The sequence below is a fragment of the Xiphias gladius genome, chromosome 2, assembly GCF_016859285.1.
Source record: "Xiphias gladius isolate SHS-SW01 ecotype Sanya breed wild chromosome 2, ASM1685928v1, whole genome shotgun sequence".
NCBI lineage: Eukaryota > Metazoa > Chordata > Actinopteri > Istiophoriformes > Xiphiidae > Xiphias > Xiphias gladius.
In genome coordinates this window covers 17,351,564-17,371,976 of record NC_053401.1, presented here as the reverse complement: position 1 = coordinate 17,371,976, position 20,413 = coordinate 17,351,564, and positions in this window count along the sequence as shown.

Here is a 20,413-nt window from a genome sequence, read left to right as displayed (position 1 = left end):
GAATTATTTTTATTCACTCATAAATACTTTGTCACTCTCCATTACAACTGAGCCAACTCCACCTGCTGATGAAGGCCATGAAAAGCAGCTGAAAGTGAAAAATCTAGTTATAAGTTTTTTGCAAACTACTATTTTCATGTTCTTAATGAACTTTGAAGCTCAGTAGGTTTTTATGAGGTTTGAACTTGAAGACTTAAAGAAGTTTTAAAGACAGATTGGGTACAAATAGTTAATAAATGCTTTATAACCCACTGGAAGGATTTGTTTGTATTTCATACAAAGGAACTAGGAAAAGAGATCACATTTCTCCTGTGTTAGCTTGTCTGCATTGGCTCCCTGTAAAATTCACAATATAATTTAAAATCCTCCTCCTCACCTACAAAGCCCTTAATGGTCATATCTTAAAGAGCTCACAGTACCTTATTACCCCAGTAAAACACTGCGCTCCACGAACGCAGGCTTGCTTGAGGTTCTTAGAGCGTCCAAAAGTAGAATGGGAGGCAAAGCCTTCAGTTTTCAGGCTCCTCTACTGTGGAACCATCTTCCAGTTTTGGTCCGGGAGGCAGACACCCTCTCCACATTTAAGATTAGGCTTAAATGCCCCTGCTGCTAGAGAGTCTGCATCTGTGACTGCAAACCACATACTGCCCTCATGATCCTGCTCAACACCCACTGCTTCAAATATTATGATTATCATCTATTATCATATTTAGTTTTATTAGTACTATTATTCACCCTAGTATTATAATTAATAGTTTTATTAATAGTCTCATTATTGTCACACATCTTTATGTTATACATCTACTGTGCTATGTCCCCCCCCCCACCACTCCGGCTCTCTTCCTCTTTTCTCCCTCTCTCTCAACCCAGCCAGTCGGGGCACACGATCGCCAACTATGAGCCGGGTTCTGTTCAAGGTTTCTACCTGTTAAAAAGGAGTTTTCCCTTGCTGCTGTTGCCAAGTGCTTGCTCATGGGGGAGTGTTGGGTGTCTGTAAATATAACTATAAAGAGTATGATCTAGACCTGCTCTACATGAAAAGTGCCCTGAGATAACCTCTGTTATGATTTGGCGCTATATAAATAAAACTAAATTAAAATTGAATACATTATAAAATATGATTGCAGATGCATCCTGAATTTAGCTGCAATGCTTCATGTAAATAGAAAGAACTTCCTGATGATATTAAATTTGCCCTGACTGTACTGTAAGTGTATTTCTGGTCTATTATTAGTTTTGCCTGTTTGTATTCGATTTCATTTTGTAGTCCTTATTTTAGTTTGACAGGTGCTTTACAAATGATGCTGCGTTGCTTATATACTCCTTTTAAATGTTAAAAAAGGGGTGGTGGGATTAATAAAGTATTATCTAGAGTAGAATACAATAGACCACAATAAAATAAAAAGGAACTGTATTATTTAAGGCTGTGACCTTTTGCAAGGACATTCATTCTCAGAACCAGCAGCCCCCCGTGTCCTCTGGATACTCAATGAGGCACCCACTCATTCACACAAACACACACACGCACGCACACACACACACACACACACACACACACACACACACACACACACACACACACACACACACTCGTTTGTACTTCTATCTTTGTGTGGGCAATCATTGACATCAAGTCACTTATTGAAAGCCATAACCAGGGAAATGTTTTCCTTCAAGTGTATATTAAACTGGTGTTTGAACTCAGATAACCTACTGGCACAATGAGAGTGGACCACATTCTTCTCCAGTGGCCTGTAGGTGGAGGAAAATGCAGGTTCACTGTTTGCAAATGCATCAGATAATTATACCAAAATGCAGAAACATCTCAGGGAGAAATAATGTATTGAAACAGGCTGCATTTGGATGCTGTTTTCTCCCAGCATGCTGATACCTGTAGTAACAATACCAGTTTTTCTTTTGGTATGATTCTGCGGGCAGACTTTCCAAACCCAGTGTTGCTTCCATCAGAAAAGTAACAGTGAAAAATAATACACACTGCTGAGGTATCTGAAATGAGCCCCATATGATTCAATTCTTGGAATGAGCAGAGAATGAGGAGAAACTCTTCTCATGTAAATGCACCAATATCCTCTCTGGCCTTTCTGGCTCTCTCTTCAGCATCAAGGGTTAACCGGAAAAAAACCAAACAGTAAACATCAGTTTATTTCTCACCACTTTCTCTCTCACTTTAGAAAGTGTGGGTAACGTTTCCTCACCTTTATTTTGAACAAGCCTTAACCCAAGCTGACCAGATCGGCTGTGGTCAGACTGGTGCTGTCCAGGGAAATTTACTGGTAGCAAAGACCAATGTGAGGCAACAGTTAGCTGCAAGGAATAACTGCTTTTTAGTGTGTCATTTTTAAACTACAATATTATAAAGTATAAACAAAAGCAACACACCCACCCCTTCAGCCTCTTGATGAGACTGTGGCCTATTAGCAGCAGCATAAGGAGGTATTTCATTGCAGTAAAATACAAGGTGAACTTATCCATATTGATAATAAAATAATAACAAACAAGAAAATAAAAATGAAGAAATTACTTAGAAGCATAGTCTCACATTTTAAAAAGCGCAGCCCCTTAGGGCCCTATTTAAACTGCACAAGTGCAACAACAAGCACAGAGCACTAGGTCTCAGGTGCACAGAAAGTTTGGACGTCTTCACCGGCTATTTTGGTTCATGTGAGTGCAGCAGCACAAAGAGCAGAAGGGCGGGCTGAACTGGAATATACATCAGAGGCTGTGGTGATTAGTAAATACATTCTCAGCCCATAACATCACTGGTCTCATTGCTCTGAAACAGCTGAGCCAACCAAGGTAACGCATGGCGACAACAGCAAAACAAAGACACTTCTTATAATCTTATATAATCATATACTTGTCTAGATATTCAGGGCAGTATGGTCTGAACACACAGCACCTCAAATCTGCAGCCAGAGGCAGATGGTGTGGGTTTTTATTTACTTTGTATAATTACGATAGAAATTAATATTTTGGTTAATAGTTTGGTGAAACTGTTTATTATTATTTTGCTTTTATTTTTACTCTATCTCAAATCATAAACGCTCACTTCATGTCTTAAATGTGACACAGCTGCATTTCCATCATTATGCACAGCACCAATAAAACATGAAATGTTACATTTGCTAAAAATAAAAATAAAAATAAAGGTAGAAAAGATGCAATGACACAGAGGACTGATGAGCTGCTGTAATCTGTTTCCCACATAAACAACAAGAATACTGAGTCGTAATAGACCAGTCTGATATATGTAGTATCGTATGGAGTTTGCAGCAGCCTGGTTTCATTTGCACCTTAGCTGATTCAATGAAGGAAAAACACAGTGGACAGTTGTGTGTAACGTCACTTCTCTCTGATGTAACATATATCAGAGGCTATAGATTTATCAGCATATGTGTCCTGCTGCCTTTGGACAGCTACAGGGATTTAATGAACTGAAGGACAAGCTTTTCATACAGTATAAAGCTATATATAGAGCAAACTTAAAGATAGCAGTTTCTGATGAATATGCCATTGTTATTGAGGTAAAGTGCTTACTCTATAAATTTTGCCTCTCATTCACCCATTCACACACACGCTCATGCAAGCTACCGTGAAACGTGCTGGTACAACCACCAGGAGCAATTTGGTGTTCAGTGTCTTGTCCAAGGACACTTGACCATGTAAACACGAGAAGCTGGGAATCAAACCACCAACCCTGTGATTGATGGATGACCCGCTCGACATGCTGAGCCACAGCTGCCCCTCGTGCATATTTCTAAATGAATGCATATTTGCAACCATCTGTGTATGTGTGTTCATGCCCCCCTCCACCATCCCCTTTTTAAATTAAATAATCAAATTATTATTTCATATAAACATATGTCACATAGACAATATACCCTTCTCCAACAATGGGACTACTTTTATGACTGTTGGACAATTAGAGGCTCTGATTGGGCTATTGGTGTGAGTCAAATCAGGCAACACTGATCAACAAGTTATTTCAATCATTCCATAAAGGGCCTGAGGATCCAGACAGTTTCTTAAAGAGACTGTAAGTAGTCCTCAGGTATATGAGACTCAGTTTCACCGTATTTTTAGATCGCATTACAACAAAAGAATTGGCTACCTCTCTGTGTTTCTAAAGATTCCCATTGATGGAATCTCAGGATCTTTTAATATACAGACATATTAAATATGTCTGTTTAAATTACTGTCAGTGGAAGGATACACTGCTACTTCAGGTGGCTAAGACTCATGTCTGTGAATTTCTCTTGCAAAGACTCCAAAAACAAAGAAAAAATCTTATTATTCCAAGGAATTTTTCTAATAGTGATTTATGTATATATTCCCTTTGTATACCCTTACTCAATTGTACAAAGTTGTTGCTCTCCGCAATGTCCTCTGCCCTGTCCTCAGGATGGAAGAACTACCCACAAGAGACCTCTGCCTGCTGAAGTCTTTTTCCCTGTCTCCATCCTCCAGCTTCTTGGTCTGATGATAGCGCTGCAGGGCTCAGACTCCAGTGACTGGATGGAAGCTGAGGGGACATCAAAGGGTTTCCTGCACCAATTCACTCCAAACACACACAGACACATATTAGATGTACAAAGGACTCCAAAGGCTCTGACTGCAACATTTATATGGTGGATGACAAGAAGTTAGTCCTCCAACAATGAACCTGTTCTGCCAAGTCAAGTCAAGTTTTATTTATATAGCTCCAAATCATAACAGAAGTTATCTAAGGGCACTTTATATATAGGGCAGGTCTAGATCGTACTCAGACATGCTCAGACATGATGTTAATCTTTAATGTGAGATGAAAGTTGAGACATGATTCTTTTACTCTCACATATCCCTGCCAAACCACCAACCACACCCTCATTTTATTTAGTTATAGATAAATGCAGATGAAATATAAAAAATGTCTGTTGAGGCATGTGTATGAAATATAGTGCTGAAAATTGACAGTTATAATATTTATGATGTTTACAATCTTACTCTAGTGTGTTAGCATGCTAATATTTGCTAACTGAGTGCTGAAATTAAACCAGAATTTCCAGGTTGTGTTCCAGAAACAAGAAAATCTATTTCAAAATTGCAATGACAATTGTAACTAATGCTAATAACTACAAGTACTCAACTGTAAGCTTGGTGGTTCCCTCCATTATGTTTAGATAAGGATAGTAATTTTAAAAAAATGCATCAAGATTCTTTGTTTAGTCAATATGTTAATATATTTAAATTTTTGTCGAACTTTAAACAAAGAACATTTCCCATAAGCCCAAAATTTGCGGCTTGAACATCACAGCTTGACAGAAGAGACAACTCCATTGGCGAGTGGAGTGGCAACTGACTTAATTTAGAGATTTCTGTAATAACAGCCAGACAGTGGAGTGTCTATGGTTTGTAAGTGGCTTTAATAGGTCGAGTGTCTGTGGTTAGTTCCCACTTCTGAGAACATTGTAGAAGCCATTAGACTGCAGAGATTTCAACTAGAAAAGTTTGAAAAAATTAGTTGAGAAGAGAGCAATGGTGAGTTTTATGGATATGGATGAAACCAAGTTATAATAGCATTAGTACCCGCATTTCTGCACTGTTAAATTTTGAATGAGAGATGTAATTTTTGCATGCTAATAATTTATATTTAATGTTTTTTTTTCACTTTCTTAATAACAAAGGTTTCAACTTTTGATGCTGTTGTGGATGCAAATTTGTCTTAGAATATGGAAAGTTAACCTCAGGAACCCGCTTCATTTTTTTCAGTCTGAATGAAAGTGGCAGAGTGACCACTCGACATCTTTACTGTCACTAGAGTTATGCCGCTAGTGTGATTGAAAGCCAAATCACAAATCCTCCCCATATAACTTCTAATTACTTAAGCATCAGTCCCATGTATTTTTTTGGTAATGCTTGCTGGATCATGGCTGGGCTTTCTGAATTGTAACCATTCCTGAACCTTCAATGACTGCCCCTGTCCTTGCTGCTCCCAAAAGGACTGGCGTATTTATGGCTGGGTCTCCAGACAGCCTCCTGTCAGTTTGTCAAGACTCCTTGCCATGCTAACCATTCCCTTGGCCAACCTCCTCAACAGTACAGATAAAAAACAGTAAAAATACCTATCACATGTTCCCAGAGCCCTATCCCCATTTGAGACTGTCTTATCCACTGCATGGAAAAAGTCCCAGAAAGTCTCATGGAAAAGTTCAGCGAAGCAGCTGTGTGCTGCTCTGCAAGGGAGATGCTGAAGTTATCCAGATGTACATTTAAAGGTACTAGATGTAGGTTTTTGCTATCACTACTTAGCCAAAATTAGCATCAACAGATCTTTACTTACCAGTCTAAAAGAAAAGGTGCAAGTTCAGAATAAAACTTAATTCCTTTATGCGCTACTTGTTCATCCTCTCGTGTTAGACTGAGGGCAGACTGGACGCTACAGTGACTCACTATCCAAATCACGAGATAGGACAGGCCGGGGCTAGCTGGTTAGCATGCTAACTTCTGTAGAAGAAAAGAAGTGATAGAAACAGAAGCAAAACAAGAGTTAACATTGGCAATGCTTTCCACCATTGGTTGCAGCTCTTGGCGAGTAAAAGAATGAAGTTTGATGCTGAACTCGCAAGATTTCATCTAAACTGGTAAGTAAACGGCTGTTAATGCTAACATTGTCTATGTAGTGATAGCAAAAACTTACATATAGCACCTTTAACAAACTATCCAGTTAGTCTTCATCAATGAAGACTTCTCTCTTGTAACACTGAAACATACTTTCTGAAAACACGTCTGATAAATCTCCGAAATCTCAGCTTTGTGGTGCTTGCTGCGTGTTTTCAAGCCTGGAATGGGCTCCTTGTTTATCCCTCGTGACCGTTTAGGGGAAAAAACATGGGACCTTTTAGCACTTTCAACCCTTCAGTGGATGAGACAGTCCCGAACAGAGCTACCACAGTCCAAGATGACGTGGCCAAAATGCTTGTTCTGTCTGATCGTCAGTCCAAACCCCAAAGATATTTCATTTACTATAATGTAATACAAGCTGAAACCAGACAATGCTTCACATTTTTCTTGAAAAATTACTATTTAGTACGACATTGGGGTACAGCAGTTGTTGCTGCGTTAGCATGCAGCACCAAAGGGAACAGAGACAGGGGATTCAAATCTTGTCTGAAGAGCGCTCATGTAAACAGGTTAGACTTTGATCTTAAAAAAAACAGATAAAAGCTCTAACAAAAGGGTTTGGTACAGTGTCCTTCTTTTAACATCCGACACTCAAACCAGGTGTTGTTTCACTCATTCAGACAGAGCCTTGGCATCTGTCTGCATTAGCCTCAAGTATATTTATATATGTATATATGTATATATATACATATATATACAAATATTTAAAAAAAAAAAAAAACCACCCTCTCACCTCCCTCCCATGGGGGGTGGTGGTGTGTCTTCCTCAAGCTTGGGTCCTCTACCAAAGGCCTGGGAGTTTGAGGGTTCTGCATGGTATCTTAACTGTTCCTAGGACTGCGCTCTTCTGGACAGAGACCTCTGATGTTGTACTGGGAATCTGCTGGAGCCATTCTCCCAGTTTGTGGGTCACAGTCCCCAGTTTACTGCACTGGTCTTGAGCTGTGACGTCTTCATTATATGATATTTCTCCACACAGAAATTCTGAACAAAGGTGATGGAAGTTATTAAAGAATTTGTGGTATAATTCTATGATAATATATCTGTAATACAGAAATTAGGAAGGTTCTAACATTGATCATCAAATGGGGTTTTCCAAATCTAAATAGCTAGAAGTTAAGTTTGTTTGAACATTTATGGTATAACGTCATATTTTGAAGGAGGGTTGGCTTGCTAAAAGTGTTTATTTATCTTGCTTCACTTTTAATCAAGGTACTGCATTGTCAAAACCAAATGGAGGTTGAAGAATATAGAATATTGCAGATTTATTAACAAGCTCACAAGCATGTGTTTCCAGGCATTGCTGTAAAGTTAGTCATTTTTTTAAGGATGATATTATGGGCTTTTTCTGATTACACTTGAACAGTTCAAGAAAACAGGCTGTCCCTCGAGAGTACCTCAGGAGTACTGCATATCCTTCTCTGCTACTTCAGACAAAATCTTTCCAGACTCCTCCTCTGTTAACAGACTCTAATATAATTTGTGTAAAATGTAAATTGGGACCATTCTTAACAGTCTTTTTAATCTTGTTTAAACCAAATTTGGGTTTCAGTAGAAAAGTCTTAATGCTGTGAACCTTTCAAACTTTTAATCTTGGTCATTATGTTTTATTGTATTCCATCATTCTTGATAAGCTACAGTAAATATTTCAATGTACATGTAATGTGAATGTAAAATGTCATATTTCCTGCAGGTAGCCCCACATCAGGGCCCCTGGGCTGGAAGTGGTCTCCCTCAGGCCCACGTGGCTCATTTCCTTCTATAGAACAGCAGAGATCGCCTGTAGCCTTTTCCCCCAGGAAGTTCCTGTTGGCTGTTTCCTGAGCCGCTCCCACTCTGTGAATAAACAGCACGCTTCAGTGTCCGCCCGCAGGCTCCTACATCCCTTAATAGACAGACAGACGCACACTCTCACAATAAACTGGCTGCACATCGATCTTCTGTCTGAGGAGCTACTCCCAACAAAGACACACATACAACCCAGCCTCCTCCCTTTCCTTTTCCTCCTTTTCAGTAGTTTTACCCATTTTTCTGTTCATCCTCTCCCTCCACCCATTTATTTGTTGTATTTAAGATACTGTAAAAATAACAGCAAACAGCTTTGTAAGACTTAAAGCCAAAGTTCAAGTTTTACGGTGGCTTTTTTCAAAACACATATTGGGGAAGCATCTTACTAGATCTGGATTATGGTCATGCACCTCACTATACAAACGTGTTGAAATGGGCAAAGTACTAGTGATTATTCTGCTCTTACAAGCTGTGGCATTAATATGTAAAGTTTGTCCGGAGGGTGGGAAACAGCCATTATATTATTAAAATTAAAAAAAGGGTTTTCCATTTTCGAGCATGATATGCCCAGCACATTTCATTGCATTTTCCTCACTAGAAATGATGTGAAAATTTGATATTTTTTCCTGATAACGATGATGGAAGAAAAGCCACCAAAAACATTACATTCCAGCTTATTGTGACTATCTACAGCAAATTTAATGGAAAAAGATGAAATTTCAGCTGGAGGCTGTTTTCATCCTGTGAAGAACGTAAATATTCTTAGTAAATTGATCAGCCTGTTAGAGTTTGATTTTTCCTGTGTGAAGAGTGATGTTGTTGTACAAAAGAAAGTTCAGGAATTCACCAAAAACATTAGTTTTCATCCTCTGTGGGCCATTAATAGCCACAGCTGGCTGTGAGGTTTCAACACACTGGGTCATGGAAATAAGTGTTGGTCAAGATAAAATTCTGACTTGACAATGGTGCTACAGGAAAGTCAGGGGTCACCAGAATAAGGGTTCATCTTCTGGGGACCATTAATATCTCTGCCATATTTTGTGGCATTTTCACCAAAATTTGTGAAATGCCCATCAATTCGCTAGCCTGGCTAACAGACAGTCAAACTAACCAATAGACCTAATGGAGTCTGTCATTGCCAAAAAAACGACATCATCAGAGTTCATATGCTTGTCATCATGCAAATAATCAACCCAATCATTAGACAAGTACACAAATATTGGATGAGTCTGTAAAACACAGAATTGTCCAACAAATTACATTCATGTCAGTTATTTTAAATCCAATGCCAGCATTTGAAATGTTCCCAATTTCTATAATGTGTGTGTATGACAAGTAAAGTATGGTTAAGGTTAGAGTAACATTGTGGTTAAGGTTGATAAAAGGTAGATGTTAAGTGCAAGTCTGTGATGGGAAGTAAATTCTGGTTTCCTGCATGAAAGTCAGACGTGCTATATGCCCACCCCAATCTCCACACCCTTATTTGCCACTGCACTACTTTTTGGGAATGCCACTTCCTGCCTCATTACTGAATGTTGGTGTTGGACATTAGTAGTGAGGTGTGGAATAGTCCAATATGGGAGTAATTCTTAGATAAACCAAGCTGAAATGATAAGTTTTCTTTTTTAAAAGCAAAGACATTGTTCCAGCAATGTATCCTACCAGCAGTCAATACTGGTTTATTTCAACATTGACCGCAACTGTTCCTTAACTTCAGCCAAATAGCTATACGGTAGTTGTCTAAACCTAATTAGACTTTACCCATAAAGTGGGTCGATCACAATTGTTTTTGTAAATTTATGAGGACTTGTTGGACAGACTTATGGACCAAATGACACTCTGATTGACAATGCAATCTTTAGGGCTCACTGCTAGCAGTACAAAAGAAAAGGGAAGAAAACTGGGAGTATTTCCACATATCAATATTTTCATAATGTACAGATGTGTCAGAGTTTAGGATGTGAGTAGCTTCAGCTGTGTGCAGTTGCTGCGGTGAGAGGTTCTATCGGACAAATAATGTCTGGAGTGTTTTAGACAAAACAATCTCCCTTCACTCTCTAGTTCTGGAGCTTCTGAACACATCTAAGTGTCTTCAACGGCAGATGAAGTTTGCCCAGATGTCATGAAATAGCAGATGTTCCATTATTCTAAGCACTTTCAGGATCTGTCGTCCATGTTGGATTAAAAGTTGAAGTTTGATCGCTGTGCAATATAGTCAAAAGCTCCAAAACAAGCAATATACTGAGTGCAGATTATTTTGTCAACTACTGTTTCCAAAATCGAAAATGAACTGTCAAGCTTAACTTTTAAGCATAATGTTCCCTTTAAGGTGAAAAGCATAATAGGGCATTTGAACATTTTTGTTTGATAACTGAGCAAACTTTCTCTGGTGATGAAGACCCAGTGATTTAGTGAAAAGCTCCAGAACATTAGAGTAAGGGAACTTTGAGCATACATTGTTTTGTCAGATGTCTGGCTTGGTAAGAGGAGACAGAAATTAATGTAACTTGTGCTTCACGAGAAAGTAACAGTTTATTTAGCAAAAATAATTTTAAGGTTCTTTTGTGCTGTGAAATTGAACCCCTTCAGAAGAGATGTGATGCTGATAAGACAGTGAAGGGAACACGCTTTTTGCACAACAGTATGGAGAGGATAAGAGCTTTAAAATCAATTCTCCTGCTCAAAATTAAGTGTGAAATTTTTGCTGATGTTTGCCAGAGAGTCCCACTCACTGGGGAGCGTTACAGTGTACAGTTTACGTCTGCTGTGATGTAGCTGTAGATGTAGCCATATAGTAGCAGCTCCAGATAAATCCTATCACAGGCAGATAGATGTATCTGTCTGTCAACTCAATCCCTGCTCTCACTGATTCCTCTGAAGCCCCTCAGCCTGATAGCTTCCTCTCAGGCCTTGCGTCTGGAGAAAGTCTCTCCAGGTCACGCACACACATCACCCTCCATCCTTCCACCCTGATCTTAGCCTATCCTATGTCACTTCCTTCCTTGCTTTAACCTTCAAGCCTTGGTCCTTCCCATCCATTCTGAATGGAGAAGATGGTTGTGTGGCAGTGAGAACTGAAGGAGGGAGGGCTAACAACAAAGATTTTCAAAGTCAAAGCAGAGGAAAGAGGCATTTACTTGGAGCAGAACCCCTTGACACTGAACCTTTTCCAATACCTCTTTCTCTCTCAGGAAGACACAAAGACACACACACACACACACACACACTCCCTAACACACACACACACACACTGTAACATAAGGCTCTAGATGCAGCTCCACTTGGTACCAGGCCTCTGATAACAAGGTGCTGAGTGCTCTGTGTCCAACCCTTAATCTCATGTCAGGCCTCCTCCTACATCAGACACACAGTGCAGAACAGAGAAAAACACTGAAGAACATTTTCCTGATATGAACCATCACCCTTTCAAATATCACTCACAATAAGATATTTGTTCAAACCAAGATAACTTTATTTTAAACACTAATGGAGATTCCAAAGATTCCAAGTATACCAGATATGTCATGCTGAATTTTGGAGGAAATGTTTATGAAAAGATTTTTGAGACACTTAGAACTTTCTTTTTGATGGAATGGCGCAGCCCCTTTGTCAGTTCTCCACTTTGGTCCAGACTGAAATATCTCGACAAATACTGCATGGATTACTCTGAAATTTTGTACAGACATTCTTAGTCCTTAGATGATGAATTTCCTACAACTGTGGTGTTAATTTACCCACTACTTTGGCTCATGACAAAATACGTGCAGAACTACTGACATTATTGTAAGTCTCAGCTCTGCTGAGTATCAAATGTTAGTAATGCACCAAAAAAAATCTTTGCAGGTGCTGGGTGACAGTGATCAGCACACACAAAAGAGATGCAAAAATATCAACACACTGCTATCACATTGCCAGTGTTTCCTTTTGGTTGGATTTTGGTTAATGCATCCCCAAAGAGCATGTGCACCAAAATTGGTCTAATTCTGTCCTCCAGGTTTCGACTTGCTCGTTTTTGGTACTTATGGCGCTCCCTATGGCTTCGGGTGCAAAATGCTTCGGTAGGCCTATTCCCAAACAGCTCATGTTTTTTGGGAAACATTTACACATCATCGTCAGTTATTGGGCCAAGTTTCATGTTTCTAGCTCATGCCAGCTCATGGCAATTTGAGCCATGGCATAAGGAAACAAATACTAACTATAACATCTGCATTTCCTGAAGAAAATATGTGTGAATGCTGCATCTGCTGTTGTCGCTTCTGGTGATTGATGCTTAAAAAATGATGTCATTGTAGTTAAACCAAGGGACATAAACATTTAAAAAATATATAGGTATAAAAGTATTAGTCAAATAAAACATCAATAACTGTCCACATGGTGGCACTATCGAAACAACCTTTGACTACGTGAAGCATTTCACTAGTGGCCAGCTGTTTGTCAAATATCATTTCTGAGACTCATTTCCTTTCCAGTTTTTGAGATATTATTTTATATTATATGATGCAAAACAGAATTTAAAACATTTTTGCAAAACTTGTTAAAGAGCACAGTGGCCTCGATAATTCTTAAATGAAAACAGTTTGCAACAACCAGGACTCTTCCTGGAGCTGGCCGCCCAGCTTAACTGAGCAATCATAGGAGAAGGGAGGTAAGAGAGGTGACCAAGAACCCAATGGTCACTCTGGCTGTGCTCCTGAGATCCGTTGAAGAGATGGGAGAAACTTCTTGGTCATCTCTCTTACCAAGTTCTCTCTCCCCCATTGCTCAGTTTGGCTGGCTGGCCAGCTCTAGGAAGAGTCCTTGTTGTTCTAAATGTCTTCCATTTAAGAATTATGGAATTATGGATTAATGTACTTTTCTTTCCCTTATTATTTACAGATTACAGTTTCCGATGCTAAATTACAGTTTCCTCACCCTGATGCACTGAAAAGAAAGAATGAGTGACATGTCCGTGTGGCCGTTAGACAGAGAACTTTACTTAATCCTGAGTGATGAAGTGAGAATTTCCATTATGTCAGTCAAATCATACAACAGGGAGAGAACACTTTAACTATTACATAACTACTACATGTTAGAGATACCTGCAATAAATCTGCTCAAAGCTGATATTAAAAATCCAGTAAGTCATTGGGAGGATTAGAAAGTTATCTCCCTGCGATTGGTACCATGTCACAAGAGAATTTCAGAAAGCTCTGTGATAGCCTGGAAGAGAAGGTGGGAGGTTTGAGTCTGGTGAGGAGGGGAGCCACGGGTGGGAGAGGAGATGTGTAAGGGGGATGCTATGTGAGAAGTGGAGGAGTGTGTGTTTGAGGAGAAGACAGTGGTGGTGGGGGCAGTGAATGTTTAAAGGAGACCCAGAAGGTGCTGAGGAGGTTACTGTTGGGGAGTTGAGGGGTACAGGGAAGAATGTGCTCTCACATTCCTAGCATGCCCGCCTGATTGTAGCAGGCTAATGAGGCGAGGGAGGGAGTGAGTGCTGCCCGAGGCCCACAGAGTGGACAAATCCACTGAAGCTTCGGCCGGCACCAAGCAGCTGAGCTCACAGCTGAGGAATTCCAAACGCCGGACATGAGAGGGTGTGGCTCACTGCCAGCACTTTTATAACACTACACATACTGCACGCACAAACACACACATTTATATCACGGTGACCGAAGCTGGGCTGGTATTAAAAGTCAAGCATAAGCCAGTTTTTAACATCTACAGCTGACATAATGGAGATTCCTTCATGACTAGTAAAACTAAAACCTGAGAATGAATTTTATTTTCATGGTTCATGTCTTGCTATATTCCTTCCTTTAAATGGAAAAGCTTAGTTTCACCTGAGGATCCAAATGCTGTTTCAGAAGTTTTTCAACTCTGAAAGAAATAAAATTTAGGTCTCAGGAGGATTGAAAACTTGTGGGAGTTCACAGTCTTTTTTTCAGAATTCTAGAAATCCCAGAACTCTGAAAAAAAAAATTGAAATATCACAAAAACTGACTTTTCTCAGCTTGGCGCCCTGAAACCTGCTCGTTGCTGCTCACAGTTTTAATTTTAGGCAATTTAGCTGCTTTCTTCTGTTGAGTGCAAAAAAATTAGAACCTGCAAATTGCTGCTTGTGGCTATATTCATTATTATTATTAATTGGTTCTGCTATCATTGTTTCTGTTATTATTAATAACACTTTTGCACCTGTAAGTATCACTATTATCATTATCATCATAACAACCAACCTAACAGTGCTTGAATACAACAGCATATACATCTGTTCCTGGTCTCTCTCTCTCTCCTTTCTCCCCCTGCACCCCCCTTTCTCCTCTCTCCCCCATTTTCTCCTCTAAACCCAACCGGTCAAGGCAGACGGCTGCCCCCCAGTTCTGTCGGATGTTTCTTCCCTGTAAAAGGGTTTTTTTTACCTCTCCACTTTCGCCAAGTGCTTGTTCATGGTGGGAACTGTTGGGTTTCTCTGGATAATATTGTACGGTCTTAACCTTACTCTGTAAAGTGCCTTGGGATAATGTATGTTTTGATTTGGCGCTATATAAACAAAAGTGAACTACTGATTATTAGCACAAAATGGCAGCATTGGTGTTGGCCTTCAAATTATTTGTCCAACATGCAGTAGCAAATGAGCTAATGAGCAATCTCAGACACAAAGCAGTTGTGATCAGCAGTCTATGAGTGCTAAAGGTAAGTTGATGAAGAACATCCTTCCCACTTGTGAACCAGTGAAAAGAGCAACAAACTCAGCTGCAGTCAGGAAGCTCTGTGACACATCCTTCCCTCTTTCCCTCCCTCCATCTGTCATTTTCTCAGTGATCTCACTTTACCGAACCACGGGTGAATACATACACCCTGTCTGTTCAGGATCCAGCTGGCCTGATGAAGTGCATCATTCAGGCCACATGGAGGTAATGGAGGGTGAACTCTACAAGGAGCTCCAGGATCAAGCGACTCTGCAAGTGCTAAAACCAACATGGCATTCCTGTGACCAGCTGCAGGAATTAGGATGGCTGCCGGCGGTCATGCATACAGGCACACACTCAGACATTAATCAGTGCTAATCAGACTGAGTGACAGTGTTAACACAACTGACATAACTTCCTGACCGCACCCAACCACTTCTACTACAGGAGCGCATAGGGAGCATGCTGACCAGCTAGACACACACTGCCTTCAATATTACCTAATGTGTCCACTTTTTAAAAATAACTGTGCCATAAATACAAGCCAGGGTTGTAGGGTTCACAGGGCACCCAGACATCAAAGTCCATTTAGATTTTACCTGTTCCACTTTCACTCTTCACTCTACTCTACCTCGGACTTAAAAATGTTAAAATATCGGCCACGATGAAATTCTGAGCCATTCAGTTCTAGTGTAACCAAAGTAAGAGCTATGTCCACATTCTCAGTAGAAGGTCCAGAATGTTCCCTGTGGGCGCTGGTCTCTGCCAGGGTTGTACCTTGTCACCAAATCTGTTTGTAATTTTCATGGATAGAATTTCATGTCAGCCTGGCTAACAAGGACTACATCTCTGCTTTTTGCAGATTATGTGGCTCTGCTGTCTTCATAATCATCAGGTTGCAGCTGAGTATGAAGCATCAACTATATTGCACATGAGTAAAGGTGAGCTGAAACGCAAAATCGACAGATGAATTGGTGCTGCATGTAGATGCTATACTGGATTGCTGCGGTGTAGAGGGAGCTCATCCTGTAGGCGAAGCCCTAGATACAGTATTCCCATCAATCCACGATCTAACCTTCACCTAAGGTCGTGAACCCAAACATTGAAACTGCTGATACAAACAGCCTGAAATTAATTCACAGGGTGTTTGGGCTCAACCTTATCGACAGGGTGAAGGTGTCAAATCTCCATAAGGAACTCAGAGTAGAACCTCTGCAAAAGAAGCCATTTGAGGTGGTTCAGGCATCTGATCAGGATGCCTCCTATACATCTCCCTGAATAGGTTTTCCAAAAACCTCTAACTAGGAGGAGATCCTTACTGTCTCCTTGCAAAAACAGATCGAGAATCAATTTCAGGCAGCAGTTTTGCAGACTGCTTAAAAGTAAACAGAGGAGAAGCAATCTAAAGAGATGCCTTTTAAGGGACTATGTAGTATTGTCAAGTGAAATGTTTTCTAAATGAATCATAATAATAATAATAATAATAATAATACTAATTCATTATATTAGTTTTTACAAGCTTGTCCATATATGACAAGAATATGCTTTGAAATCCTTAGAGTTATACCAGACAAACAGATCAAATATGTCTTGCAGATCATCATCAGAGGTGGAAAATACCTCAGTACATTTACCCTGGAACTGCACTTAAGTACAGTACAGTTTTGAGATACTTGTATTTTACTTCAGTATTTCATTTTATGCACTATGGAGTTTATTTTCATTTTATGTTAGTAGTTACTTTTCAGATTAAGACTTTACATACAAAACCTCTGATAAACTGACTCTGTATCAAAGGAAAAAAGCATTGTGATAGATTAAACTACCAAACAGTGAATAAAGTAGTTAAAATAAGCTCCACCTCCACCATCCACAACTTTAAAAATAATGCATCAGTGATAAAAAAAAAAAGAGAGGTGCCATTCTGCTAAGAATCAGTGCATTTACATTTAATACTTTAAGTATATTTTTCTGATTTACTTTCCTTTACTTAAACTTACATTATTTGATTTTTTTGGCACTAAGGGGCAATGCAACAAGCTGTAAACACAACATTATCCAACATATTAGAGTCGCGTTTGTGTCCACCTGATGAATGTAAGTCAGTCTTATGTAGCTCAGATATTGTCTCTTTACCTGCTAAATGTACCACTATGTTCTAGTCTCTAACTGTGTCTGTCTGCTGTTTGCTGCTGAGCAAGGTAGTGGACAGTGGCTTTTTACAGCTTTTTCTCTCAAAACAGCTGCTGCTGCAGCTGGAAACAGAGTTGATGAGAGCAGTGACACTGAACCAAAACAGTCAAATTTCAGGGACTAAAACCAAATTAATGAGCTGAAATAAGCTAAAGCAATCAACTACTTTCACATACACATTTTGATTTGATCCATTGTTAACAGAAAAATACTGTTCCTAGTTGCTTTGAGTAAAGTTTAGAGTACAGGCCATTTACTTGTAAATAAGCATTTATAGACTGTGGTATTGCTATTTTCACTAAAGTAAAGTTCATTATTTCAGGATATTGTTGTATATGTATGTATTAATTGTATGGTCCTATTAGTGAACTAATGTGTCTGTCAAAAAGTACGACAAAATAACCGAGTGAGAATTCTCACACTCACACATGCAACCTATGCATGTATTCAGACAAATATACTTGAACAAATAGAGGCTAACACAAACACCCTCGCAGGCTCAGTGCTAAGGATGGGGCAGAACTCTACTCTGGTTACACCCTCACTCCACTACTTTAGCATGTATGATCCTGCCTGTGCGCACACAATTACATAGTGATCCTGACATCACTTAGTGTAGCTTTTGCAGATGTGACTACTGATGTTGGGATCATGTCTTTGAAGCTCAGTCTGTACAGCTTTTTATTAATGACTCCTAACTGTTCCAGTGGCAGGAAACACCCAGGAAAACCTCCACACCCCTGATCTTATCTCTCCTATTTTTTCCCAGACTTCCCATCAACAGCCAGTGGAACATGCATCACATCCCCAAAAGCACAATGGGAGTTAGACAATTACAAATTATTTTTAAAGAAAATAGGGGTATTTATGGTTGTTGCATTTTGCATTCAAAGGATCTGATTAAATCCAGTTGTGACCCGTCAGTCAAGAGATATTTGGAGTTAAGTGAATGAAAGCAGAGGAAAAGTGCTCTGAAAGCAATTCTGTTGTCATGGCTACAAGCGACTGGGTACAAGTCAGTGGTTTCCTGCATGGCCTGACAGTGTCTGATGCCGAACGTGAAACCAAAAACCCAGAGGTCTTTTGGGTCGTGTCTTGACTCTGTCAGACTTTCTCAACTCAAGTCTCAAGGCCTCAAGACATCTAAAAAAAACATTCATCCACACTAATGTTATCAGGCTGTTTTCATTAGGATGTACATCTACACTGTAACACCTGAACAAACAGCTAAATCTCTTCTTTTTCATTGTATTTCAGTCTGTGGACAAGAAAACTGTGCATCACAGCCAATGTCTCGTCAGTGAGTTAGGCAGTCTGGTTAGTGTGCTGACTTTTAGCTGGTTCAACCTGTTGAGACCCCTCCTGCTCTACATCATAACCTATACAGTGTTTTCATAAAGACCAGCTCACAATTCTACTTTACATTTTTTTTTCTGTTGTCATATAACTGAGCCAGAATGAAATAGTGACTGATTTTGGCTCATACAATAAGTGTTACCTTTTAGCCAGGCAAACAGTAGCCTTATTCCTGCCCTGCTGCACTGTGACCATAGATGAAGTCACTATTTCACAATCAATAGATCAGGTAACACTCACTAAGTTCTTGCACTCCAAATAGTCTCATAGACATGTGCATCAGATCATAAAGTCTGACTGTGAAAGAACCAAAAACTCCACTGTGCAATCATAAATGCACGGGAATGACAGCACCTTTTCTGTGTGACAGGCTATATTGTCATTGTCGAAGAGAGAAATTATGGTTCCCTGAAGGTACATACCATATAAACGTCTCTGCAGGTCTGTGCAGTGGAGGGAGATGTTGGCAGCCATAGGTCACAAAGCCTTACAGAAGAGCTGACGCACACATCCCAAATCTCAGCTACGTGTCGTGTATCTGCTCATCAAATGTGCTGATTGGCTGATCCTAATCTGAAGGGGAAGGTGAGTTCAAAACAGAAAGGAAAAAATACATAAATGAAATAAAGTAAAATAGGTAGATGGACAGAAGAACCAGTCCTCCAAATGTTTCCAAACTGCACCTATGCATGTTGGCTCATGCTCATTGTGATACACAGCATCTAACTCTCACTGGGCAGACTTATGCCATCATTTCCCAAAGTTTAGTTTTCCATGTGCACACTAAAATGTGTCACTGGTGCTAACAGATTTATACACTCTGGAGACATTTTTACGGAGCCCCTAAAGGGTAATGGTGGGATTTCTTTTCCTTTTTTTCAACTACTTCCCTCGCAATAAGTTTTGTGTCCACTCGCAAAATGTTATACGTTACTGTATTGGTCCAGTCCAGTTCTAATACACTGCCAATTCAGGGAATCACTCTGCAGATATTATAGAAAGGAGAGACGATTTGATTCTTTTCACAATGCATTTATTTCTCATTCCTCCTTTCAAAAAGCCAAGCTGCAACAGTATATAGCCACTGAATGGGAACACAGCTGCAGCTGGTCTGTCTGGCTGTGTTGGCAGTGGCTTTGGATATGGTTAATGCAGTACTGTGACTACGCTTTACTGCCCCTATTAACATTAGCCAAAAAACCCACTGTTGCTGTGCTCACAACCAGCAATGGTCCACTACATAATACATAATACTATATCATAATACAGCTTAGCCTTTCTCTTTGGATCTAAGACAATGCACAAAATTTTGTGGGTAACACAAAATATTGCAAGGGAACGCAAACCTTAATGCGAAGGAATATAAATGGGTTTTTTTTCGGAAAAGAAAAACCCCACTGTGACCTTTCAGGGGTTCCGTATGTTCAGATAGGGCTCAGGTGAGAAAATTCTGGCTTTTAGATGTAGGGCAAAAACACAAAGAGAAAATATGCCTTGTCAAAATTGAGCTGACTTAGTGTGGACACAGTCCATGTCTCAAGGCTTCATAGTCAAAGTGTGGGTCCAGATCCAAGTCTGTCATGTCTGTGAATCCTGAACAATTATATGACATCTGAAAAAGACTATGGAGATAAATCTTACAGCAGTCATGTCCATGTTAAATAAGTCCTCATTTTTGTGACTGAAGTCCAACTTACAGGTTTTCTAAGGTCTAAAGCTCTGAAGGCACC